General features: G+C 44.9%; 2 long non-coding RNA genes across 6 annotated transcripts in view; one reads left to right on the top strand and one right to left on the bottom strand.

Annotated features, from left to right (window-relative positions):
• The window catches only part of LOC133258286 (uncharacterized), a 388,335-nt gene that overhangs the window by 158,540 nt on the left and 203,894 nt on the right, over positions 1 to 25,901 (bottom strand). The window lies entirely within an intron of this gene.
• LOC133258285 (uncharacterized) lies at positions 8,604 to 10,460 on the top strand. Of its 2 annotated transcripts, none has more exons than XR_009739906.1 (3): positions 8,604 to 9,383; positions 9,523 to 9,710; positions 10,291 to 10,460. It is a non-coding gene; the product is annotated as an uncharacterized LOC133258285 (long non-coding RNA). The 2 variants fall into 2 exon arrangements; XR_009739905.1 differs by lacking the exon at positions 10,291 to 10,460 and adding an exon at positions 9,842 to 10,245.

Here is a 25,901-nt window from a genome sequence, read left to right as displayed (position 1 = left end):
TACTAAGATGAGAAGAACTGTAGATGAAAATTATTACCGGTCCCTGGGGAACAGAAAGATCACGTTTTTTTCCTGATATTTTGAGGGAAGTTGAGGGTTTGGCTTTTATCTCCACCTGTTGTCTGCGTGCAAAGCTGGTTGCTTGATGCGACTGCTCTCTTTTTTCGTTGAGATTCCCCTGAGAGATTCAAAGGATCCTAGACAGGTTCATTGTAATTCAGCAGTTAGTATGTCTGTTGCTTTGCTCTTCTGCTGACCCAAAATGCAAGGTCATTCTGTCCTGTGAAAGTCATTTTTTGCTGACATCTTACACACTAATTTGCTGGCGTTCAAATCCAGAAACAAGGAAGAGCGGGAAGTCAAAAGTTCCAGCAGATTTTGTGCATGGAACAAGGAGGAAAAAGTGAGCGCAAAAGGCCTTCCAGGCAACTGCCCTTCTTTGATCCAGAAAGAGCATTTCTTCAGTTTTTATGTATGAAAACAACAAAAAAAGAATAGTTGAAAGGCGCAAGCTTCTAAAACATATCTCCCTGGAAATCAATGCCGTAAAATGCTCCGTTCACCTTGTCACTTCCCTGCTCTCAACTTTCCCTCCTCCTCTCCCCCTCAAGCCGATATCTGAATCCTCAGTCTGCCTTTCAAAGTTCTCAACACTTAGTTTTCAATCTGTCTTTAGCTTTTCTCATGCTTCTTTGTAGGTCCATCCATCTGCTCAAGTTGGTTTGTCCCAAGAAAGATATTCTTTCCATTTTCAACACTGTTTTTTGCCTTAGAATCAATGTCAGCTTTGTGGGCCTGTGACCAGTACATTCATACAAGACCTACCTTCAGAAGGGCCCGGACTTGGGATTTAAAACTCTGCAGCTACTGTCTTGAGATTCTTAATGATTTTGCCTTTGAACTTGTGTTATGTCCACAGGACAACAGAGTACATGATACTCCCCAAGTAGCCCACCTCCCGCTGTGTCCCCCACTGCCTGAGATGGGTCTCAGTCTCAGCTCACCACTCCTCTGCATCCTCATTGCATAGCCACTGTCGCCCTCACCCTCAGCAGAGGCCTGGACAGAGGCCTGGGAACGTTAGGGTCAAGCATGCACCCCGTGGTGTCTTGGGGCACAGCAATGTGGAGGCCCTCTTGCCTTGGCCTCATGGGTACCATAGCACGTTCATCCTCTCACCCACCCTTGATCCAGATGAGGGAGCATCCTGAAGTGGACTCATGGGTACCATAGCATGTTCATCCTCTCACCCACCCTTGATCCAGATGAGGGAGCATCCTGAAGTGGCCTCATGGGTACCATAGCACGTTCACCCTCTCACCCACCCTTGATCCAGATGAGGAGCATCCTGAAGTGGACTCATGGGTACCATAGCATGTTCATCCTCTCACCCACCCTTGATCCAGATGAGGGAGCATCCTGAAGTGGCCTCATGGGTACCATAGCACGTTCACCCTCTCACTCACCCTTGATCCAGATGAGGGAGCATCCTGAAGTGGCCTCATGGGTACCATAGCACGTTCACCCTCTCACTCACCCTTGATCCAGATGAGGGAGCATCCTGAAGTGGATGTTTCAAGTGGGGCAGTGGGCTTGTGTGAGGGAGACTGACTTCCCCTTCCCAGACCCTTCATTTCCACTTTGCACTGGGCCATGTGAATTCCATGGCCTGCCCTGCTTTGAGTATCGGTATCTCTGTACTTCTTCCCGTCCCATTTCTGCCTGACAATTTTAGCTCTTTAGTCAAACCTTTGAGATTATTTGGAATCATAATCAGACCATCACAAGTGCTATTCACATCCCTTTCAAACATTTCTCTAAACAACTGATACAGAGGCTAACAGAGCTAAAGACAGAGCCCTATAGTACCCATGAGAAGCCTCCGGTTGGATTCATAGTTTATGAACTATCTCTGTTATCACCTCAATGATCTGACACTCTGATAGTGTTATCACCAGGCCAGCAACTGTTCATCTTGCCCCCAAAGAAGACTGTCACCAAACCTACCTCCTGCTTCCTCCTCGTGCCACTTGCAGGACACCATACTGGATCCACTGACACCTCTCATCTTGAAAGTTTGGCTGCACCCTACTATCTCAGACCAACCATGATCTGAACTCTTTGTTGAAGAGGAATTATTCACTGCATGCTTACTTTAAAATGGTAAAACAGCTTTTATTCAGGCTATTGCAGAAGGGGAGACCCCAGTGTAAGCCAAGCTCAACTCTGCTAAAATAAAAGGTGAGAAGCTTTTTAAATGCTGGTGTGGGCTCAAAGAAAAGTCTTAAAGAATGTCAAGGGGGGTGATCGGTCACTGTGATCAAGCAACTATGTCTGTCAACTGCTGGGCATGAGAGGTAAACACCTCTCTTCCCACAGAGACTGGGAGACAAGGGCTACCCTTCTTGATGACTGCATTTCAAAGAGATGGCTTCCAGGTCCTTGAGAAAAACATTTCTGGGTTATAGGAGATGGAGCACAGACTGACAGAGAAAAGACTTATAGCTGTAAATTTATTAAAGTTAATACTCGAAGAAAAGAGAAGTCAGTTCAATTCAGTCGCTCAGTTGTGTCCAATTCTTTGTGACCCCATGGACTGCAACACACCAGGCCTCCCTGTCCATCACCAACTCCTGGAGTTTACTCAAAGTCATGTCCACTGAGTCAGTGATACCATCCAACCATCTCATCCTCTGTCGTCCCCTTTTCCTCCTGCCCTCAATCTTTCCCAGCATCAGGGTCTTTTCAAATGAGTCAGGTCTTTGCATCAAGTGGCCAAAGTATTGGAGTTTCAGCTTCAGCATCAGTCCTTCCAATGAATATTCAGGACTGATTTCCTTTAGGATGGACTGGTTGGATCTCCTTGATACAAAGGGAGGTCAGGGGTCTGTAGTTAGGTTTGGGCTAGAACAAAGAGTAAATTCTTTTAGCATTGAGCTTTCTGTTTTGATATTTCTTTACTTATTTGGCTGTGCCAGGTCTTTGTTGTAGCAAGCAGGTTCTTTGTTGTGGCTTCCAGGTTCTTAGTTTCGGCATACAGGCTCTTCCCTAACCAGGGATGGAACCCAGGTCCCCTGCATTGGGAACATTGTTAGGACTGAGTCCTAACAGCTGACCACCAGGGAAGTCTCTAGCATTGAGCTTTCTGAGGCAGGCATTTCAAGGGGGCTAGGTCATCATCCTAGGAACAAGGCTTTAAGCTAATACGAGCCATGTTAGAGTTCAGCCAAGTCTCTTGGTGTGGAGGTTGGATGGAGCTGTTCATGCTGTCAGTTTGCAGTTCTCATCCTCAGTCATTCGAATGCCCACCAATCCCCTCCTGCATCTGTCTGACTGAGGATGTCAAGCTGCACTGCTGACCACTGGGCTCCCTGAATCTCAGCCCCCTTGCCTTTTGGTACCTAGGTGCCCACATCTGGATTCTTTCCATGTAGTCCACAGAGGCTAATTTGTCTCAGTTTTTCTCAGGAACAGAAGACTTGCCTTTGGCTGTTCACCCAGAAGGAACAGAACACTTGGCAATAAGAACATGTGCAGAGATACCATTTCCCCAAAAAGCAACTGTTATACGCCCTTCCTCCCCGGCAGAACCTCCTCTATCAGTGGTGTCCAACCCCAGGGATCACCCACTTGAGCAGCAGCTCTGAGGCTACATGCCCAACCCCTCACTACCAGTTATCTCACACCTGCTCTTTGCTCTGCACCACCTGCTTTATCCCCACAAGAATACCATGGGAAAGGGATGCTCAGCGAGGTTTGGTGATGTCAGTAATGTAGGGAGTTAAATAACTACATTTTCATCTTGTTTCATTTGTCTCCATGAAGGAAAATGAGATTAAAACTGGAAGAGACCAAAAAACCCAGAGAAATGAGGAGATATTTAGGGAATACCAAGTTGCCTGAAATGAGTACAAGCCTTTGGCCTCCCAAATTTCTACCAAAATCAACAGAAGAAGAGATCAGAGAGCTACATTAATGGTCATCACAATCCCCTGGAGAACAGAGGAAATGCCAAAAGGCTAAAGATAGAAAACTGTTTCCTGATGGTCATAAAAGGGAGAATTGGTTGCTCACAGAGACGTAGAAAGCTGCTGATCCATCAGCTTCCTGTTGACTTCCAGGGAAATTCCCAAACTGATTATTGAACAGACCTTGGTGAGCGCTTAGGAAAACACCAGAACTAACATAGACACTCATCAAAAAGTCATCGCTCCCCTCCAATTCTATTGCTTTAATGCATGAAACAAAACTGAGAAGAATATTGAGATGACAGACTAAGGATTCACTGGGATTCTAAAATAGTAGAAAGAGAAAACAAATCAGAATTAAACTGAAGAGCAGTAAATGTAAACTCTCATTTGGGGGTTGAAATGACCACTTCCAGAAGTATTAGATGAAGAAGACCCAACTTGATAGCAATTTACATTTTTAAATTTTTGTTAATTTACACTTTAAATCTAGGCTTAGTTTTAACACATTGCCTTCCTGTTCAAAGTACCGCAACAAGTAAAGCAACTATCAGAATGTCTCACCCTATTTTATGCTATTTAATAAAAGCTGAAGGGATTCCCTGGTGGCTCAGTGGTAAAGAATCTGCCTGTAATACAGGAGACCTGGGTTCAATCTGTGGGTTAGGAAGATCCCCTGGAGGAAGAAATGGTAACCCAATCCAGGATTCTTGCCTGGGAAATCCCGTGGACAGAGGAGCCTGGAAGCTACAGTCCATGGAGTCACAAGTCATAGACGACTTAGTGACTAAATCATCACTGTGCTAAATTGCTTCAGTCGTGTCTGACTCTTTGTGACCCTATGGACCATAACCCTCCAGGCTCCTCTGTCCATGGGATTCTCCAGGCAAGAATACTGGAGTGGGTTGCCATGCCCTCCTCCAGGAGATCTTCCAGATCCAGGGATTGAACCCGAGTTTCTTACGTCTCCTGCATTGGCAGGCAGGTTCTTTATCATTAGCACCACCTCGGGCTTCCCTGGTGGCTCAGACAGTAAAGAAACCACCACCACCACCAATTAAAGTTGAAAAAAATAAAAGTTAGATTCCTGGTATGCTGGACAACACGACCTCTGGAGTACTGGGAGGTGGAGGAGTCCAGGGTGATGCTAGTTAGAAGGGACATGGACAGTTTGAAAATGTTGTATAGACTAGTGAATGTATTTGCAGAAACAGTCCTTTGTATGAAGCAACCTGATTAGAGCTAATAGGATTTTTCAAAATTCTAATATGCTAAGATATGTTTGGTTGGAGTTGAAAGAAGCTGAATTTTAACTTACTTAGCAAAAAGGGAAATTTTATTGTTTTCTTGGCTCGAGAAATTAGAAATAATGGAGTAGGGGATAATTGGCAGATTTCCAAAGCCAGAGAGGGCATGCTTGCAAGGTGTCCTCTCTCTCTTCCTCCTTTCCCTACAGCTTTACCCTAGCTCGGCATTATTACCTTCTACTTCATGGAACACGGAAATGCTCCCGTCGGCAGGGTGGGAGAGAGGAGATGGAAGGAGCGAAGAGGGAACAGACGAGGAGGTGACAATAGGCAAGAAGTCCATTACGAGTGGAGGTCCCCCTAAAATTACGACTAAAATGTGAGAAGGGAAAGGAGTGAATGCTATTTCCGGGAGGAGGGTAAAGGGATGCTGGACAGACAAAAACATAGATATTCCCTTGCTGCCCAGTGGCTGATGGATAAATCCTAACACCTTCCACAGCTGCTCCACTCATACTTAATATTAAATAAATACAAGAACGTGAACATATTCACAAAGACAGATCTTGCTTTATGCCATAGATTACTGAATAGTTGCTTGCAATTGAACTTTTAAGTAACCTTCACTGAGATGTAATTTATATAAAATAAAATGTGTTCAGTTTGGTAATTCAGTGAGTTTTGACACTTGCGTACACCTTTGTGATGCCCCCAAAGCCAAAATATAGAAATCTTTCATCTCTCTAGAAAGTTCTCTAGTGGGTACTGCCGGTCAATCCAACAATCCCACATCCTTTGCCTGAGGCGAACACTGATTTGTATTATTGTTGAAATAGATTAGATAGGTCATTTCAAGAGTTTAATGTATATGAAATCATACAGGATGTATTCTTGCCTGTCTGCTTCTTCCACTCAGCAAAACAGTTTTGAAATTCATCTGTGTTATATACATGTGTAATTCAATCTGTTTTACTCCTTAGTGAGTAGTGTGTTATTTGGACGTACCACAATTTGTTACCCATCCATCAGTTGGTGGGCATCTGGGTTGTTTCCATAAACAGTTATTTCCAGTAAAGCTGCTATGAACAATCATTGTGGGTTGAATTATGTCCCTTAATATGAGATGTCAAAGTCCAAACGCCTGATCCCTGTGAACGTGACTTTCTTTGACAACAGGGTCTTCACAAATGTAATCAAGTTACAATGAGGTCATTTTAGTAAATCTTAGAATCAGGCTGCACAAGTCCTTCCATTTTGTTTGTATTGAAATTTATTTGTCTTTATCTTTCAATAGATGTTAACAAAGGGATTTCAGGGAGAATATCTCCCTCCTATCTTTAGCTCCTAGGCTCCCATTTCTCCCCCCCAGAAAAGGCCACTTTGGGACTTTTCTTATTTTTTTTCTTTTCAGCTGATTTTTAAAAATTGAGTCAGGGGACTTCCCTGGTAGTGTAGTGATTAAGACTCCATGCTCCCTTACAGGTTTGATTCCTGGTCTGAACTAAGATCCCGAACACTGTGCAGCATGGCAAAACAAATTTTTAAAAATTTTTAATTAGATGAATAAAATTAAAATAGTTAGACTTTAAATTTACTATTTAAAAGAATGTTATTTGCAGACAAATTGAAAAGGGGGGGGAAAATGAATGCCCTAATTTTATTTTCTTTATTGAGCCCATCTTTCCATGAAATGTTCCCTTGGTATCTCTAATTTTCTTGAAGAGATCTTTAGTCTTTGCCATTCTATTGTTTTCCTCTATTTCTTTGCATTGATTACTGATGTAGGCTTTCTTATCTCTCCTTGCTATTCTTTGGAATTCTACATTTAAATGGGTATATTTTTCCTTTTCTCCTTTGCTTTTCACTTCCCTTTTTTTCACAGCTATTTGTAAGGCCTCCTCAGACAGCCATTTTGCTTTTTTGCATTTCTTTTTCTTGGGGATGGTCTTGATTCCTGTATCCTGTACAATGTCACGAACCTCCATTCATAGTTCATCAGGCACTCTATCAGATCTAGTCCCTTAAATCTATTTCTCACTTCCACTGTATACTCATAAGGGATTTGATTTAGGTCATACCTGAAGGGTTTTTAAAAAGGCAGAAGAACCAGAGATAAAATTGCCAATGGCCACTGGATCATGGAAAAAGCAAGAGAGTTCCATAAAAACATCTATTTCTGCTTTATTGACTATGCCAAAGCCTTTGACTGTGTGGATCACACTAAACTGGAAAATTCTGAAAGAGATGGGAATATCAAACCACTTGACCTGCCTCTTGAGAAATCTGTATGCAGGTCAGGAAGCAACAGTTAGAACTGGACATGGAACAACAGACTGGTTCCATAAAGGAAAAGGAGTACGTCAAGGATGGATATTGTCACCCTGCTTATTTAACTTATATGCAGGGTACATCATGAGAAACGCTGGGCTGGAAGAAGCACAAGCTGGAATCAAGATTGCTGGGAGAAATATCAACAGCCTCAGAAACTCAGATGACACCACCCTTATGGCAGAAAGTGAAGAGGAACTAAAAAGCCTCTTGATGAAAGTGAAAGAGGAGAGTGAAAAAGTTGGCTTAAAGCTCAACACTCAGAAAACTAACATCATGGCATCTAGTCCCATCACTTCATGGGAAATAGATGGGGAAACAGTGGAAACAGTGTCAGACTTTATTTTTCTGGGCTCCAAAATCATTGCAGATGGTGACTGAAACCATGAAATTAAAAGACACTTCCTCTTTGGAAGGAAAGTTATGACCAACCTAGATAGCATATTGATAAGCAGAGACATTACTTTGACAACAAAGGTCCGTCTAGTCAAGGCTATGGTTTTTACAGTGGTCATGTATGGATGTGAGAGTTGGACTGTGAAGAAAGCTGAGTGCCAAAGAATTGATGCTTTTGAACTGTGGTGTTGGAGAAGACTCTTGAGAGTCCCTTGGGCTGCAAGGAGATCCAACCAGTCCATCCTAAAGGAGATCAGTCCTGGGTGTTCACTGGAAGGACTGATGTTGAAGCTGAAACTCCAATACTTTGGCCACCTGATGTGAAGAGCTGACTCATTTGAAAAGACCCTGCTGCTGGGAAAGATTGAGGGCAGGAGGAGAAGGGGATGACAGAAGATGAGATGGTTGGATGGCATCACCAACTCAATGGACATGGGTGTGGGTGGACTCCGGGAGTTGGTGGTGGACAGGGAGGCCTGGCGTGCTGAGGTTCCTGGGGTCGCAAAGAGTCAGACACGACTGAGCGACTGAATTGAACTGAACTGAATTTTATTTTCACATCAATCCATGTTTCCTGTAAGTGTGCTTGCCTTAAGTGAAGCCAGTCAGTCTTGGAAAAGATTCAACCTGTTTGATGATACACTCAATTTTATCTACCAAGAAAAGAGAAATGAGGCCATTTGTGTGAATCACCCATTTGCCTTAATTCTGTTTGGGTTATTTAAATATGCTGCTTATTTTTAGCTTAATTGCAGCATAATTATATAACACCAAAGAATCAGAGCTTGGTGATACTAACCAATTGATCTTTTGGACAGTCTCAGAAGCCTAGCTAAGAATCATCTGAGTGGGTGACTCAGAGGTCAGCCGCCCATGTGATCAAGAGATTACAAGGCTACAACCGCACAGATAAAATTCAACAAACATTTATCAGCTGTCATATGATTATGAAATCTTGACACTAGGAAACGTGGGGGAACACAGAGATAAACCAAACTCTGCCAATGCCCTTTAGGAATTCACAATCTAGAAGAGGAAGCAGGCACGTGCAGAAACCCTTGGTGCCAAAAAAAAAAAAAAAAATAGAAGAAGAAGAAAGAAATCCCTAGTGCAGTAAAAAGTTCTAGAATGGATGTTTGGTGGCGGCGGGGGAGGGGGGGCGGTTCTTAATTTCATTTTCAATTGGGAGATAAATGCCTTACAACGTTGTGATGATTTCTGCCATACAACCATAAGTAAACGTAAGTCCCCTCCCTCTTGAACCTCCCTCCCTCTCTATGTCATCCCATCCCACCCCTCTACGTCATCACAGAGCGCCTGGCAGAGCTTCCTGTGGTATATAGGGGCTTCCCAACGGCTGTCTATTTCACACATAGCGGTGTATATACGTCACTGCTCCTCTCCCAATTCGGTCCACGCCTTCCTTCCCCTGCTGGGTCCACAGGTCTGTTCTCAACACCTGCGTCTCTATTCCTGTCCTGCAAACAGTTTCATCAGTACCATTTTCTAGATTCCATATACATGTATTAATATATGATATTTGTTTTTTTTTTCTTTCTGACTTACTTCACTCTGTATAACAGGCTCTAGGTCCATCCACCTCACACAAACTGACTCCCATTTGTATAATGGATGTGTTAATAGACTATGGATCATGGAAGGAGGCACATTCTAGAAACTAGATGATGATACCAGTGAAACACTTTCTAAATTCCAGCTACTCAGACATTCTCATTTTAGGATGACATCTAAGCAGTACATAGTTTTCCAGGTACGTATTTCATTCTTATTAAAAGGAATTACTTTATCTGTAAATTGGGTCTGCAGTTCTTCAAAATGTAAGTTATATAAAAAGAGAAGTTTGAGTTAGACCCCAGACTAATTCCTAAGCTTGCCTTGTAGGTCACATTTAATTACTCTTCTGGGAACACCAAACGAAAGTAATAAAGTCCTCTTCCCTCTGGCAAAATAGAAAATGGATTTGGTGACTTACTTTCCTTAGAGGGAGCGAGACAAGCAGTGATTGTTGCCCAGACCAATAAAACATGGAGGAGAAGAAGACTTCTTGCCTCCTTTAAGCTTGGCATTTCCTCTAGATTCTCAGGAAACCATGAAGGCTGAACACAATAAAGCCCTGTACCTCAGAAATCACATGTCTGGTTCAGAAAAAAAGCAACATATTGTTCGCTGAGGGTCAAGTATGCAGGTTTATGGACTTTAATCACTCAGAATTTCTTCTTGTCTGTATGGATTACTATGTATATTCAGTGGTTGGTATAAGTGTTACAAATTACTTCCCATTAAAAGTTCTTATAACTTAGGGTTTTTATAACTTGATGTTTTTCCAACAGTAAACGTATTCTTGGGAGCCCTGAGAAGAAAAGAACATGTTTTATTATCAAATAAATTAACCTGAGGAAATGAGTGAGAAGGTATTCAATGAAAATGCTGTGTTCGTGTGCATCTTAGTGGCATCCTTAATTACTGGATAATGCACTAACCAGCCCACAAGGAGCACCAAGTCAGATCTGTGAAGCCAGATTCACTATTCCATAGATATGTTCCTTAATTAATAGAAGACTGGTAGTGTGCATCTGAAACTGGGTCTCATAGCTAAAAGTGAAAGTCAGAAATAACTCTCCTGAGAGAGTTAGAAATAACTCTAACCCTAACCCTAACCCTTTTTTGGATGGCGGTAGACCGAGGCTTTTCTGTATTACCATTGATTGACTATTATACTTTATCAGTTAAGAAGGCCTTCAGCCTCAAATAACAGAGTCCCCAACAAACGGTGGCTGAAACAAACAAGGACTCATTTATCTCACAGAACAAAGCTGTAACCAAAAACTGGTTACAGCTAATGTTGGTTTGGCTGTTCAATGAAACTATCAAGGACCTAATACTGTTCAATCTTTTCCTCCCACCATCTTTAGCACCCTTAGCACACTGACTTTTCATCTTCATAATGATCACTGGTCACAAAATGGTTGCAGAAGCTCCAGGCAGCTTATGTGCATATAATAAAGGAAAAAAAAGAAAAAAGGGAAAAGAGGGCACCAGCCCAAATGTCCCGTTTACCAGGGAAAGCAGAAAGCGTTCCCAAAAGCCAGTAGGACGAACATCTCATTGGCTAGAACTGGGTTCCGTGTCCACCCTAGCTGCAAGTGCAGTTGGGAAAGTGAATGTGTGGCTCCCTCTCTACCTGGGGAGGCAGAAAGGAGAAAGAAGCTTGCACTTGGCTTTGCCAGTCAATGCTTTGCCTATCGTTGGTTTCCACCACAGCATATTTTCAAATCAACGCATATCATTAAGCTTTCATTTTCACAACACCAAATGCAATGTCAAAGGGCGTTGTGATGATAACAAAATCAAAATAAGGACAAGTTTGCAGATGTCTGGATACATAAATAAACTGGACTGATGAGCTCTATCTTTGGCCTAGTTGGAAATTTAGCCCCTTCTGTCCATAAAGATAACCTGGGGTAAGTCAGAGCACCGGGGGGTCTTGTTTGCTTTGCAGCTGGAAATCAAAAGCCTGAAATAACACAGTGGCCTTGCAGAGGGGTGAGCTTGCTCCCATCCCTCCCCGCTCCCCCCTCCCCAGGGCTTTACTTCAAAGCCTCATTTAGAGACCGGGAAGCCTTTGAAGGCTTTTGGTCCAAAACTGAAGTGTCTCACAGCAGGTCTTGGTTTTCACATGTTCAAAGCATGATGCACTAGTATGTATTCCACCCGAGCAAAAGATGATGATCTTTGGGATTTACAAACTTCTCTGGATGGTCACTGGGGTGTGCTTTTTGTTGTTGTTGTTGTTGATTTTTAACCCAGTCTTTTGGAAAATCACTACAAAAGGCACCAAGTTCAGTGGAATTCATTTCCTGCACTTCCTGGGCTCTTCCATCTCACAACACAGAATCTTTGTGATGGAAATGCTGGAACAAGCAAACAGTGGACACAACTACATTAGAAAGACATTGCATACTTTTCTTCTTTTGCATCGGACAATAACCGTGACTATTTAGAGAGGCGGATATAAACTGAAGATTGGTGAGAAAAGCACAATACAAGTATGATAGAGTCGGTGGCTCCATGGGAGAACTCAGCCTATAGATTACGATTAAAAACTAAAGGTTTGGGACTTCCCCGGTGGTCCAGTGGTTAAGAATCCACCTTGCAATGCAGGGGACACAGGTTCAATCGCTGGTTGGGAATTAAGATCCCACACATACCACTAAACAACGAATCCTACGCGCCACAACTAGAGAGTCCATGTGCCACAACACAAGATTGCACGCGACACAACATAGACAAATAAGATTTTTTTAAAACCTGGAGGTTAGACTGATATCTAGATAGATATCTAGAAATAGATGGATGGATGAACAGACATAGAAATACATAACCAGATAAAGAGAGGGAGTGGAGGAGGGAAGAAAAAAGGAAAGAAGCAAAAGAAGCAAGATAGAAAAGATGAATCTAGATTTATACCATGGTTTGGCAAGAAGACAGAACAAATGGCAAGTACAATTAACCAGCCTTAGGAAACTCAAGCTTCAAACTCTGAAGATAAATGTGTTTTCTTTGCCCCAATTTTCACTTCCTTCCAGTCTTAGGAACACAATCTAGGTATAAGGGGATTTTGAATTATAGAATTTTCTTTAACTTCTCATAACCGTATCTTTACCCTGAAGATGGCCACAAGTACAGAAAAGAGATGACCAGTTTTTAAAACTCCTGTGAGGCTCACATTGGTTTACCACAACAGAGACAAACTGCATAGGGAAAATGAGAGTCATTATTATGTTCGCCCCATTTAAATTTCCCCTTAGTTTAAGTGAGACTACAGTTGTATTACAATGACTACTGGGTAAAAATACTTGTACGTCTAGGAGCGATTCTTTCCAAAGTTAAATCTCTGTGATTTAGATATACTTGACGACGTAAGATCATAATTCAGTGACAGGCTCTAATGACTATAAAAGAAGAACTGTCATAATTAACAAAGTCGACAGCAGAAATTCAGCTGAGACTGAAAGACCATAAATACTAACTTGCTGCAGCAGCCTGCCTCGCCAGGAACATTACATTCCGTTTGGTTTCTCATGCACCAGCATCAGAGTTATTACGATAATAACTCTGTGATGGTGGAGTGCAAAGAAAACAAACTTTGGTGTTGGAAAGGCCAACATAGAATTCACTATGTCCCATCTGTGACCTTGAGTAAATTATTTAACTTCCTGTGACTCAGTCTCTTCGTTTGAAAAGCAGAAATGATAACACTCATGCCTCTGAGGATAATTGTCCTTAATGAAATAATGGACAACATATAAAATACCGGGCACATGGCAGATACTCAAATAAATGGCCGTGCTCTTCCCTACTAATGGGAAGACAACAGGACTCAGCTGCCCTAGAAAGACTGAGCTCTTAAAGAAGGCATTGTGAGTGGCAGTTCTGAATTATATGATCCACAGTCTGCATGGATGCACGTTCTATCCTTCTGCTTTGGTCAGTTCTCCCGCAGGGACAATGCACCTTTAAGACTATTGGCCAGGGTTAGAAATTTTAGTACTACAATTAAACTGACCAATGAAGATCCAAAGTGAGTCTTGATAATGGCCTCATTAGCACCATAGTATAAGCCAGAGGTCAGGAAACATCCTGCTGGCCAAGCCAATTTTTGTAAATAAAGTTTTATTGGTATACAGCGGCCCTCACTTAGCTACGCAGTGCCTATAGCTGCTTTTCCACCACTACAGTGGAGCTGATTTGTTGTCACCAGGCCCACAAGTCAAAAATATTTCCTCTCTGGCCCTTTATGGAGAAAGTTGGCTGAGCTCTGCTCTGAGCAACCAAATGACAACCATATTCATCTATTTAATCCAACTTCTTTGTGGAGCACTTTTTACAGTCCCAGCATCATGGTAAGCTTGGCGTCACTGATAGATAATAGGACACTAGTCCCCAAGAAGAGGAGTGTGTGAAGCCAGCAAATAATTGTGGCAAATTATAAAATGTCCCATTACATACTACAGGCGACAGCAGGGGAACCAGGATAGGGGAATTCAAGATATGCAGGAGTCTCGAGAAAGTCCTTTCTAGTTCCTTTGTAACTGAAAGTTAGTCATTTTTTCCCAACGCTGCAAATCCTTGATTATAGGAATTAAATTCACTTTGCAACAATGAGCTTTAGACCAACGAGACACACTGAGAAGGGGTACGCAGGTGCGGAGGGCTTCACCACTGCTGCCCAGCGCGTTGTGGCTTATCTGCTTCCCTACTGGACACTTAGAAGCTATTTTACAAATCTGGGTGTGTGGGTACTTCTTTGTTTCTCAAGGATGCAGTTCGTGTTCCCACCCTATACATGTGAGGGCCAGAAATTCTGAACAACCTGCAGTGAGGCAGTTACCCCACACCACGGAGGAGTGTGCTGTCTCCTACGTGACTTTCTAACTCTCCACTTGATGCTCCCACAGGTGAAACGCCTATTTATAAGGAACCGAGCCTAATGTCTCACTCCACTGTACATAAAAACACTTTTTTTTTTTTTTGCACTATTTTGGTACACACTGAATTTTCCAAGAATGTAAATACATTGAAAACTCAACAGACATTGTGATGTTTACTTAGAACTTTACCAAGAGCCATCTACCATTCTGGATGTTTATTTAGAAGACTGTGTCATCAACAGCATTGCCTCTTGTGGTGTTAGATATTGTCAGTCACCAGGACAAAGTATCTTGATCAGTCTGAGTTTTCAGCTAACCCCCTTGAAAGGATTCCACTTTAACTTTTAAATACTTTTTATTTAGCCTTTATTCCAAATAAGGAATTTAAAGAAAAAGTGTAAACACAATTTAGTCTTATTGCTCTGGAAACCAGATTTATTATTTATTGTTGTTGTTGTTCAGTCACTCAGTCGTGTCCGACTCTTTGCAACCCCATGGATTGTAGCACGCCAGGCTTCTCTGTCCAACACTTCCCAGAGTTTCCACAAACTCATCCACTGAGTTGGTGATGCCATCCAACCATCTCATCCTCTGTCATCCCCTTCTCCTTCTGCCTTCAATCTTTCCCAGCATCAGGGTCTTTTCCAAGGAGTCAGTTCTTCACATCAGGTGGCCAAAGTATTGGAGCTTCAGCTTCAGCATCAGTCCTTCTAAGGAATATTCAGGGTTGATTTCCTTTAGGATTGACTGATTTGATCTCCTTGCAGTCCAAGGGACTCTCAAGAGTCTTCTTTATAAGTGCAAGCATCTGACTCCTTCATTACATTATTTACTGTAGTTGTATGGGACACGAGAAATTGTGTTATAAATTGCTTTCCATTTATTTCTTACTATTACAGGGAAACCTCATTTTATTGCACTTGGCAGATATTGTGCTTTTTATTTTTTAACAAATTGAAGGTTTGTGGCAACCCTGCATTGAGCAAGTCTGTTGGCACCGTGTTTCCAAGATCATTTGCTCACTTCATGTCTCTGGGTCACATTTCAGTACTTCGCACTATACTGCAAATGTTTTCATTATGATTCTATTTGTTATGGTGATCTGTGATCAGTGATCTCTGATGTTACTTGTAAAAAGATCACAACTCACTAAAGGCTCAGATGACAATTAACATTTTTGAGCAACAGGGGATTTTTTTAATGACAGTATGCACATGGCATTTAGACATAAAGCCATTGTGCACTTAATACAGTTCAGCATTGTATAAGCAGAACTTTTATATTCACCAGGAAACCAAAATTCATGTGACTTACTTTATTTTCATATTCACTTCATTGCTGTGGTCTGAAACTGAACCCACAATGTCTCCAAGGTCTGCTTGTATAAATTTTATGTATATATAAAATTATCTATGAATTTTTTCTCATGAAAAACTTAAGACCCAGAGAGGTAATAGGCTTCACCCAAGTCGACCAGCTATTTAGTGGCAAAATCAGGAAGATCTTTTTACTGGGTTCCTCCCATAAGCCAGGCTCTGCACTAGTCACTTTCAATGTCCTTCAATTCCTAAATAAGCACTTAAAGTCCACCGCTGCTTAGCCTCATACAGGAGCCGATGGTGCCAAGCTGGGCAGGAAGAGTCCCTGCTCTCAAGGGAAGGCAGACCAGAAAGACCACGGACCATACATACATAAATAGATGAACTGGTCACGGTACAGAAATGGGGACTCTAACTCAGCCTGGTCCAAGGGAAGGCAATGTACGAACTGACCCTGGAATGGTGGTTAAGGGTTCACCTGGCACACAGGAAGTGCGAAAGCATTTCAGGCAGAGAGAAGAGATAATCCTGGAGGACAGTCAGCGAGAGCTTGGCGCTCCTGCAGGACATAAAGTACTCCAGCTTAGCGTCCACTGAGGGTGAGAACACAGAAGTGGTGAGTGGTGGAGCTACGGAACGAGGCACACAGCTCACAGAGGGCATGTTTTCCCAAACTGAACTCACCCTTGAACTTCACGAAGAAATGAGGAGGCTTTTAAATAGTTGTGTGACAGCTGGTCATTCACTCTTGTGGTAGATGCCACAGAAACCCAGATGAACCATGACAAGGAGCTAGAATAAGAGTGGCCTTGGGTAGAGAGAACACACAACACAATAAAAGAAGCAGCAGGATCAAGGTTGGGTGATGGAGGGAATTTTCTGGATGGAGGCAGAGAGAAGACTTGAGGATCACTCCAGGTGTCTGGAGTGGATGATGAAGAATGATGAGACCCTTCACTGAAATGAAAAATTCAGGAGGAAGTGGATAGTTTGGTCTGGAAGGTGAGGAAGAAAGAGGATGAGCACAGACTAGGATGCGCCGGGTACACAGTACTGCTGAGAATCCGGGTGGGACTACGGGTGTGAAATTCAGTAGACTGGTCTGGACTAGAGATGCTAGAGAATCCAGGCAGGGAAGCATCAGCATGGATACTACTTCATTTACTCCTTGCAACCACCTTAGGAGGCAGAGCTTAACAGGCTCATTTAAAAGACAAGAAAACCAAAGTTTACCCAGTCTCATAGTTGGAGGGCCAAGATTTGTCCCTTGGTATGTCTGACTCCAAAGCTCATGCTTTCTCTTCTACATCATGTCATCCTCCAACTGAAGGGGCTCATGGCTCCTAGCTAAGCATTTTTCTATTACTCCAACCTGTTCTTCACTGTCCAGAAATCAATAAATCAGAATGACTTCAATAAAATCAGAATGATTGCATGGAGAAGTACGGCTTCCCAGAAATCACTATAAGCAAAATCCAAATTTCCCAGGAAACTGGTTTCAAAAACAAAATATCTTGATATGTGCACCAAGAGAGCAGCCTTCCCAAGCCCACAGGGGAGCCTCTCACTATATCCTCTCCGTTCATACTCCTAAGCTACAACTTGCCAGAAAGTGAAAAGGGGGATCCCAGAGCCCACGGTGAAGGCCTCCAGGATTTAGGCAAGTAGCCTCATTATTTTTTAAATTTTTAATTTAATTGTTTGCTTTTTGGTTGCCCTGGGTCTTTGTTGCAGAGCACGGGCGTCAGCAGTCGCAGCACGTGGGCTCACCTGTTGTGGTTCGTGGGCCCTGGAGTGCAGGCTCAGCAACTGTGGTACCCGAACTTTAGTTGCCCATGGCCTGTGGAATCTTCCCAGACCAGGGATCAAACCTGTGTTCCCTGCATTGGCAGGTGGCTTCTTATCCACTGTGCCACCAGGGAAGTCCTTAAGTACCCTCAATATTAAAAACAAATACAAAACTTTTGCTCATCTTACAGGCCAAATCCACTTCAGATAATAAACAGCTATATTTATTTAACATCTAAGTAGATCTGTTTCAAAGCTACTAAACCAAAGAGTGACGTAACCATTCATCATCTGCATTTCACATCAGGGAAAGAAAGGAGGAGGCAAAAAGCAGGTGGGCAGTGGTGAGGGAGCCTGGGCAAAGTCACAGATGGGTTGGATGACAACACGGAAACCACTGGCCTCAGCTTCCCCCAGGTGCTGGGCAAAGAATCAGGCTGGCTCCTTATGTAGCCCTCACCCCACGGCGGCAGAAGATTGATAGCAACAGGAGATCCAAATGCCTATCGTGCGCCAAAGTGGAGGCATCTGCATGTGATTTAAAACGTCTTCCTGTCACCATGAGACAGCAGTCTGTATGGTGAGGTAAGATCTTGGCTTGCCCCGTCTCACCCCAATCCACTCATGCGCTGTTCACAAAGAGCTCATGCAGGAATTCCCCGCCCAGCTCCATCTGATCCAGGCTGAAACCGACCGTAGGCATCTTGGAAGCCGCAAGACCTGCATCCTGAACTCTCAGCTGACCCACGACACCTGCCAGAGCTGCTGGAAGAAGCCGTCACCCACAGCTTTGTGCCGATTCTCAGATAGCCAAGCCCTTCCAGGACCAACGAAATGGCCAAGACAGCGAGTCGCCTCTCTGTCTGGACAGGCTCGTCATTTGATGAAAGTCAAGGAATGTGACGGCTGCAGTCATCACCCGGGGCGTCTGCCGTCATCATGTTCCCCGATTCCTCGGATCTGGCTGTTCAAACAGACTGGACAAGGCCTGGCTGCTGCTCTTGCTATTCACAGACACCATTCCAAAACCTGCCCCTGTGGTCCAAGTTCTTCTAGAAGCTAAGATAGACGATTAAGCAAAAGTCAAGTATGCATGGTTGGTTTAAAAATTCTTCCTTCCGTCCTCGTCTGATGCACACCAGTTGTTATTAATACCAGCACACCCCTGGATCATTCCTTACAATAGCAAACCCCCATCCCACCAGACCCCTCTCCCTTCTAGAAAACAGAGGTTGGCCCCTGACATGACTGAAGGGGTAAGGTCAGCAGTCTGAAACCATGATCTGGTAGAATGCTGACAAAGAGCCCTGCATTTGGGGAAGCTGTGTTTGTTCCAGCTAAGCCCTGAATCTACCTGTTCACAGAGACGGGGCAAACTTCAACTTGAATTCCTCAGCTGTAAGATCAGGACCATACTTGACACCCCACCTGTTGTGCTAACCTCTTGTGAATGACATCAGGATAAGACGAAAGCAGAGGGACTTCCCTGGTCGTCCAGTGGTTAAGACTTCACCTTCCAGTGCAAGGGGTGTGAAGGTTTGACCCCCTAGTCAGGCGAGCTAAGATCCCACATGCCTCGTGGCCAGAAAAAACCAAGACATAAAACAGAAGCAGTATTGTAACAGATTCAATAAAGACTTTGTAAATGGTCCACATCAAAAAAAAATCTTTAAAAAATAAAAAAAAAAGAAAGCCAAAATGTAAATATGGATTACCAAAATACAACACACAGTTATTATTACTGAGGGCCGATCCATGCCTCTTTACTGTGCATCACACCCAAACAGGATTACATTTTGTAACAGGCCTGCTTTTGGTTATTTTGAGCCTCAGACTTTGGGTTCCGATGATCAGTACCTGAAAGGAGCCTTAAACTGAAGACTTTATGAAATTGACAATAAGATGTAATAAGGAGTAAGTGGCTCGTGCTCTGTAATGAGAATTGTTTATTATTTTATTAGATATTCTTGTGCTTCCCTGGTGGCTCAGATGGTAAAGCGTCTGCCTGCAATGCAGGAGACCTGGGTTCGATCCCTGGGTCAGGAAGATCCCCTGGAGGAGGAAATGGCAATCCACTCCAATATTCTTGCCTGAAAAATTCCATGGAGGGAGGAGCCTGGTGGGCTACAGTCCATGGGGTTGCAAATAGTCAGACACGACTGGGCAACTGCACTTTCTTTCTTTCTTTATTTATTAGATATTCTTAGGTAATGGAACTCAATCCTAAATTTCTTTTCCCTAAGAAACTGGTGAAAACCCTCACACGGCATAGCCAAGATAGAGTTCTCTCTCCGACCCATTTCTTATTTCTCTACATCTTGAAAAGTTTCTGTGCCAAGGCATCTGCTTCCTTATGTAACTACAGAGTGATCTTGGCTTGTGTCTGTGTGATGGCCCAAAGCAAGGTCGCTGAGAATCAAATCAGCCTCCACTGATCTGCCTCCCTGCAATGTGATTGGCGGAAGATGAGCTGCAGTCTGACCTGGGAACAGCCCCCCAGCCTTCAGCTCTCCGTCTCTGCATTTCTTCTTCCTTCCATCAATATTTGCCCAGCGCCACAATATGGCAAACACTGCTTAGGAGAAGATACTGCACAACACACACAATGCCCTTCCTTTGGAGGCGTTTATCCTCCACAGTCAGATTTGTTCAGGAGAATGGGTTCGCCCTGTGAGATCAAAGGCCAAGGGGTTTGCTATAAATGCTTTGGGCAGAAAGAGCCCTTCAGGCTTGGTGTCTGAGCCCAAGTGCTCAGTTGCTCAGTCAAGTCCGACTCTTTGCCACCCCAAGGACTGTAGCTCACCAGGCTCCTCTGTCCATGCGATTCTCCAGGCATAAATACTGGAGTGTGTTGCCATTTCCTCCTCCAGGGAGTCTTCCTGACCCAGGGAAGGAAACAACATCACTTGTGTCTCCTGCATTGGCAGGTGGCCTCTTTACCACTGCACCACCGGGGAAGCCCGCCTGAGCCCAGGAGGGATCCCTAATTGCTCAGAAATCTGAACACCACAGCACTGGTGACACCTCCCTGGAAACGGCCATTGAGGGAGCAGCCTACGGTGACCCCGTTTCCTCATGTCACAGGAGGCCACTCCCAGGTCTTCTGGAACACACCAACACTCACTTCAAGCACTTACTGTGTGCCAGGCCAAGAGCTAAAAACCGTGCTTGAAGCCGCTTAACCACTATTATCATCTGCTTTGTACAGATGAGGAAATCATTGCTCAGGAAGATTAAGTATCAAATCCAAGCTCACTGGTGACGAGTGGTAGAACCAGGCTTCAACCCTAACCTGACTCCAGGGATCTCGCAAGGTTAGAGAAGCTGAGTACAGCACAGCCAGGAGAAGCCATCTGTTTACAGCAATGAGGAGGGGTTTTTTTTTTGGGGGGGGGGGGTTGGGGGAGGTCTCTCTATGACTCAGAAGGGCTTCTCTGGTGGCTCAGTGATAAAGAATCTGCCTGCACTGCAGGAGCCACAGGAGACTTGGGTTCAATCTCTGGATCGGGAAGATTCCCCTGGAGAAGGAAATGACAACCCACTCCAGTATTCTTGCCTAGACAATCCCAAGGACAGAGGAGCCTGGTGGACTACAGGCCAGGGGGGGTCACAAGGAGCCAGACACGACTGAAACAACAGAGTATGCATGCAAGCCTGGCTCAGAACAGAAATGAATCTTTTCTCAGAAAATCCAGTCTGATCTCTGTGACTTAGAAAAAGAGTTACATGAACTCTGTGTGATCCAAGAGGGCAAAACTAGCAAGGCTGGCAGCAGCATTCTCCTATAAAGGTCAGCGATGTTCCAGGGGCTGAGAACAACCCTGAGCACTGTCAGGACCCACACGCGCTTCCCTTCCTCCCCTGGGCATCTCAGAATGCTCTCCGGGAATCCTCCCAGCACTTCGGAGGAGCAAGTGGACCTCCAGACATGGTGATGCTCCCAGGGAGCTGGTTCTGAGATTCTAACAGGAGCAACCACCAGCTTCCGTCCCCTCTCTGTTCCACACGCCCTGATGTCCAAGCCGGAGAAAGGCCAGTGGGCCTTGAGCCACCTTCTAAGACAGGCCTTGTTATTTGAACAAAAGCTCCCCCACCACCCTGCCACCAAGCTGCCCCACCATTTTCTCAGCAACACTCCACGGAGCCACCCTACTCTAGCAGCACAGTGTTCTCAATTTTCTCGCTTCCTCCAACCAAAACTGGGAGGGAGAGTCTCAGATTCCTTCATTGGTGGAAAAGAGGCTGCAGAGAGAAAGAGCCTCTTTGTCAAAAGCTCATTTGCAATGGCCTGAACAGAGGACTTAGAATCTGGGACCGGCTCCAGGTGGGGAGGTCTTGCCTGGAATTCCTAATACATTCTTTCTGTTATTAAAATAATATAGGGAACCAGGGTGGCCCGTTGCTTCGCTGCATGGAGTCAATTTGGCTCATGCTGGGCGACCATTTAAAATTTGACCTCAAGAGGTGCCAGTTTCCAAATCTTTTCATGCTGGGTATGTTTCCATTCCGCACAACAAGCCCACAGCTGTTCCCCAAACTCTTTCTCCCAGCAAAGAGTAACTCAGTAGACCCAGCCTCTTGCCAGGAGTGATGCAATCCACCGAGCTCCTCAGTGTCCTGTTCCCCTGGCCCCATCCAGCTGCCCTGCCCAGGGCCGGCTCTCTGGTCCACTTCTCAGGTCCGCCTCTTCACCTTCCTCGGCACAGGCCTCCCTTTGTGATCCGGGAAGGTGTGTTTCCAGGCGACTGGATGCACATGGCAATTCCTCCTTCCAACACGGAAGAGAAACCCTGCCTGCCTCCCCCACTCAGCCATGAGTCATCAACAGATAGGATGGCAAAGGCTTTGGCAAGGATGAGTTAGGGGAGGAGGAGGAAGGAGCCACGATGCACCCAAATTTGCCTCCCAAGAGCTCTTTTCCAGCTTCCTTTGACCTCCACGTTTCCCCCAAAGAAACCTGGAGGAAAACATCTTCAAACCACCAGGTTTTCCATGAGGCATCTGGTCCTCCAAGATGATGTAGGCAAGAGAAAACAAGTATGTATTTGTTTTTGAATATAAATTTCTTATCTTGAGAGCTCTGATCAGCTCATCCATGGTTTCTGAAAATGACCTGTTCAGCCTTGGGTGCACCCGGAGCTGTGAGATTCGCCCCTGTGAGCTCCTTGGAGGCCAGTGAGACTATGCTATGAAAACCTGCCTCCCGGTAACCTGCCCGGGGCACTCGGAAGCCGAGGAACAGGGTGCCACTGCCTTCTGCCATCACTTCCAGTCCCCGCCCTGTGCCTTTCTTCTAGTTCACTGCAGACATCCCACTCTCTCTGAGGCTCAGAGCAGATGAAAAAGCAATTGTAGCAACTTGAAACACCCCCGGAGGAGCAGCCCGTTGTCATGATCTCTGACAGGAAGGAAATAAGATGGTGTTTTATTTTTAAGTAGCCCATGAGATTTCAACGATCGCATTAAAATTTTAATCACAAACTCCTTAAGTTAGGAAGAGAGAGAGGAAAAAAAAAAAAAGACCCACAAAGGACTCATTGTATAAGAGAGTTTCACCATTTGGAGTTCTTTTATAAATTTGTGTCAGATCACAATTTGCTGTCTGGGAAATGTAAATTAGTTATTAATGAGCCAAAATTCTAACATCAAAGCCTGTGCATCCACATGCCAGGGAGAAACAAAGAGCTCTCACAGAGCGCTATCAACAGCTCCGTGCACCGGCCTGAATGCCGCATTCATCTTGACACGCTTTGCTGCCCCGTGAAGGAGATCGCTTTTCACCAGTGGAGTCACACAGGGCTCCTGGACCATGTGCATCACCTCCACCTGGGCACCGGCTGTTGGTCAGTATCCCAGGCAACAGGCAGTGTGTGTGGTTTGCAGAGAGCAGAGTAGATGGCCCCTTCCTTCCCAGCTGACCGTTTTTGCAAAGTGCATTTAAGGTTCGCAATGTGACCTCACCCAGGTAGAGGAGGGGAACATGCACCTGCTTTCGAAGCGTTCACACAGAGCCGGCTTCATAATCTCAGCCCTTCTTGTGTCAGTGGAAACCAAAAGTCTAGATAGAAAAGGCACACTCAGAATGAGAAAGCAGGCCAGTTGTTTGGAGCCTGGGAATGGTGGGTTAGAGAACTCTAACACAAGTTGTGCAGGCATCTGGAAATATGTAGGCATTTATTATTCATTCTCTCAGCAGATGCTGCTGGGCTTCTCTCGGGCACTGGCTCTGTACCACGCAGGGGACATGCATGCGTGTGTGCTTGCTAAGTCACTCAGTTGTGCCCGACTTTTGCGACCCCATGGACCTGTAGCCCACCAGGCTTCTCTGTCCATGGGATTCTCCAGGCAAGAGTACTGGAGTGGGTTGCCATTTCCTCCTTCAGGGGATCTTTCCCACCCAGGGATGGAAGCTGAGTCTCCTGTATCTCCTGCACGAGCAGGTGGATTCTTTACCACTGATCCTTCTTAGGCTGATATCCCTCCCTGGGCAGCCCTTCTGGCATCGTTGAGCTGGAATTCCTCTCTGTCTTCAGCAGGGCCATCTTTCCTTGCACACTCAGCCGTGAGCAGCAACCTGGAGAGTGCTTCTCTGACCCTCAACTCAAATACTTCACACAGTTGTTCTTAAGTACATTCCCGTCCCTCTCACCATTTATTTGCAAGCTGCCCAAAGTGTGTCTCACAGAACAAGAGGAAGAAGCGGCACAATGGTCACACAAATTTGGGAAACACTGCATGAGTTATCAGGCTTCTGAGGTGGGCTAGCGGTAAAGAACCTGCCTGCCAATGCAGGAGACGTAAGAGACACAGGTTCGATCCTTGGGTCAGGGAGATCCCCTGGAGGAGGGCATGGCAACCCACTCCAGTATTCTTGCCTGGAGAATCCCATAGACAGAGGAGCTTGGTAAGCTACAGTCCATGGGGTTGCAGAGTCGGACACAACGGAAGTGACTGAGCACATACAAGATACATGAGTTATTCCCATCTCGGAGATTCACAGCCCATGAAGCTCTGAGACATCCTATAGCAGACAGTTCTTCCTAGGACTTGCAATCCACATGGCATGGCTGGTTCAATCTTTGACACATCCCTCTGCACCACATGGGCTTCCCTGATAGCTCTTTTGGTAAAGAATCCACCTGCAATGAGGGAGACCCCGGTTCAATTCCTGGGCTGCAGATCCCCTGGAGAAGGGAAAGGCTATCCACTCCAGTATTCTGGCCTAGAGTATTCCGTGGACTGTATAGTCCATGGCGTTGCATAGTCAGACACAACTGAGCGACTTTCACTTTCGACTTTCTGCACCATATACACATACAGTTGTGCTGTGCTAAGTTGTTTCTGTCGTGTCCCACTCTTTGTGACCCCATGGACTGTAGCCCGCCAGGCTTCTCTGTCCATGGGGATTCTCCAGGCAAGAACACTGAAGTAGGTTGCCATGCACTCCTCCAGGGGATCTTCCTGACCCAGGGATTGAACCCAGGGCTCTTATGTTTCCTGCATTGGCAGGAGGGTTCTTTACCGCTAGCGCGACCTGGGACACCAACACATATAGCCCTAAGAGACTAAATCTAAGTCAAGAAAATAGAAAGGCACAGCCCAGCACCCAGACCAAACCAGCAGCTCAGCGAGCCAGAAATGGGAAGACAAAGCAGCAGCAGGCTGGCCCCACAGGCCTGCTGGTTCGGGAAGGAGGCAGGGGTGCTGATGACTTTCTTGTGGGACACAGAGGAATAAAATCATCCTTTTGTGAGAGAAGGGGACTCAGTTGAACATCCTGTGGACAAATGTTTTGCAAAATACACTTTATAACATGTAATCTTTGCCACTTTCTCTCTGACTCTTGCTTCATATTGCTGGCCTTAGGCTCTCAGATACCAGGAATTTGCCCATCCCTGGCATATCTCTTCCTGCCTCTTCCCAGAGCTTCTAGGAAAGAACTTAGTACAAGATCCAAAATGAGGGATAGACGCTCTCTTTCTCCTCTCCTCCTTCACAATCAATTTCTTTTTTTTTTTTTTTTCATATTTATTTATTTGACTGCACCAAGTCTTAATTGCAGCACATGGAACCTTGCTCTTCATTGCCACGTGTGAGATCTAGTCCCCTGACCAAGGACGGAACCCTAGCCCTCTGTATCAGGAGCTCAGTCTTAGCCACTGGACCACCATTGAAGTCCCAACATCAGTTTCTTAGGATCCCTCCTCCTCACCTTCTGCTCACCTAACCCCTGGCAACCTGACTTCCTCCATCCTCACTGATCTCTGAAGCTGTGCCCCGATGGCCCCCAGTAGCCACACCCTCCCATGTATTTTCAGACCTCATCTCTGTGATTCTGCCCACTTTTCAACACTATCAAACGCCTCTTCTGATGAAGTTGGAGAATTCTTGTCTTCTTCGGGA

The sequence above is a fragment of the Bos javanicus genome, chromosome 12, assembly GCF_032452875.1.
Source record: "Bos javanicus breed banteng chromosome 12, ARS-OSU_banteng_1.0, whole genome shotgun sequence".
In the NCBI taxonomy this organism is placed as follows: Eukaryota; Metazoa; Chordata; class Mammalia; order Artiodactyla; family Bovidae; genus Bos; species Bos javanicus.
This window is presented reverse-complemented; position numbering and strand designations above follow the sequence as displayed.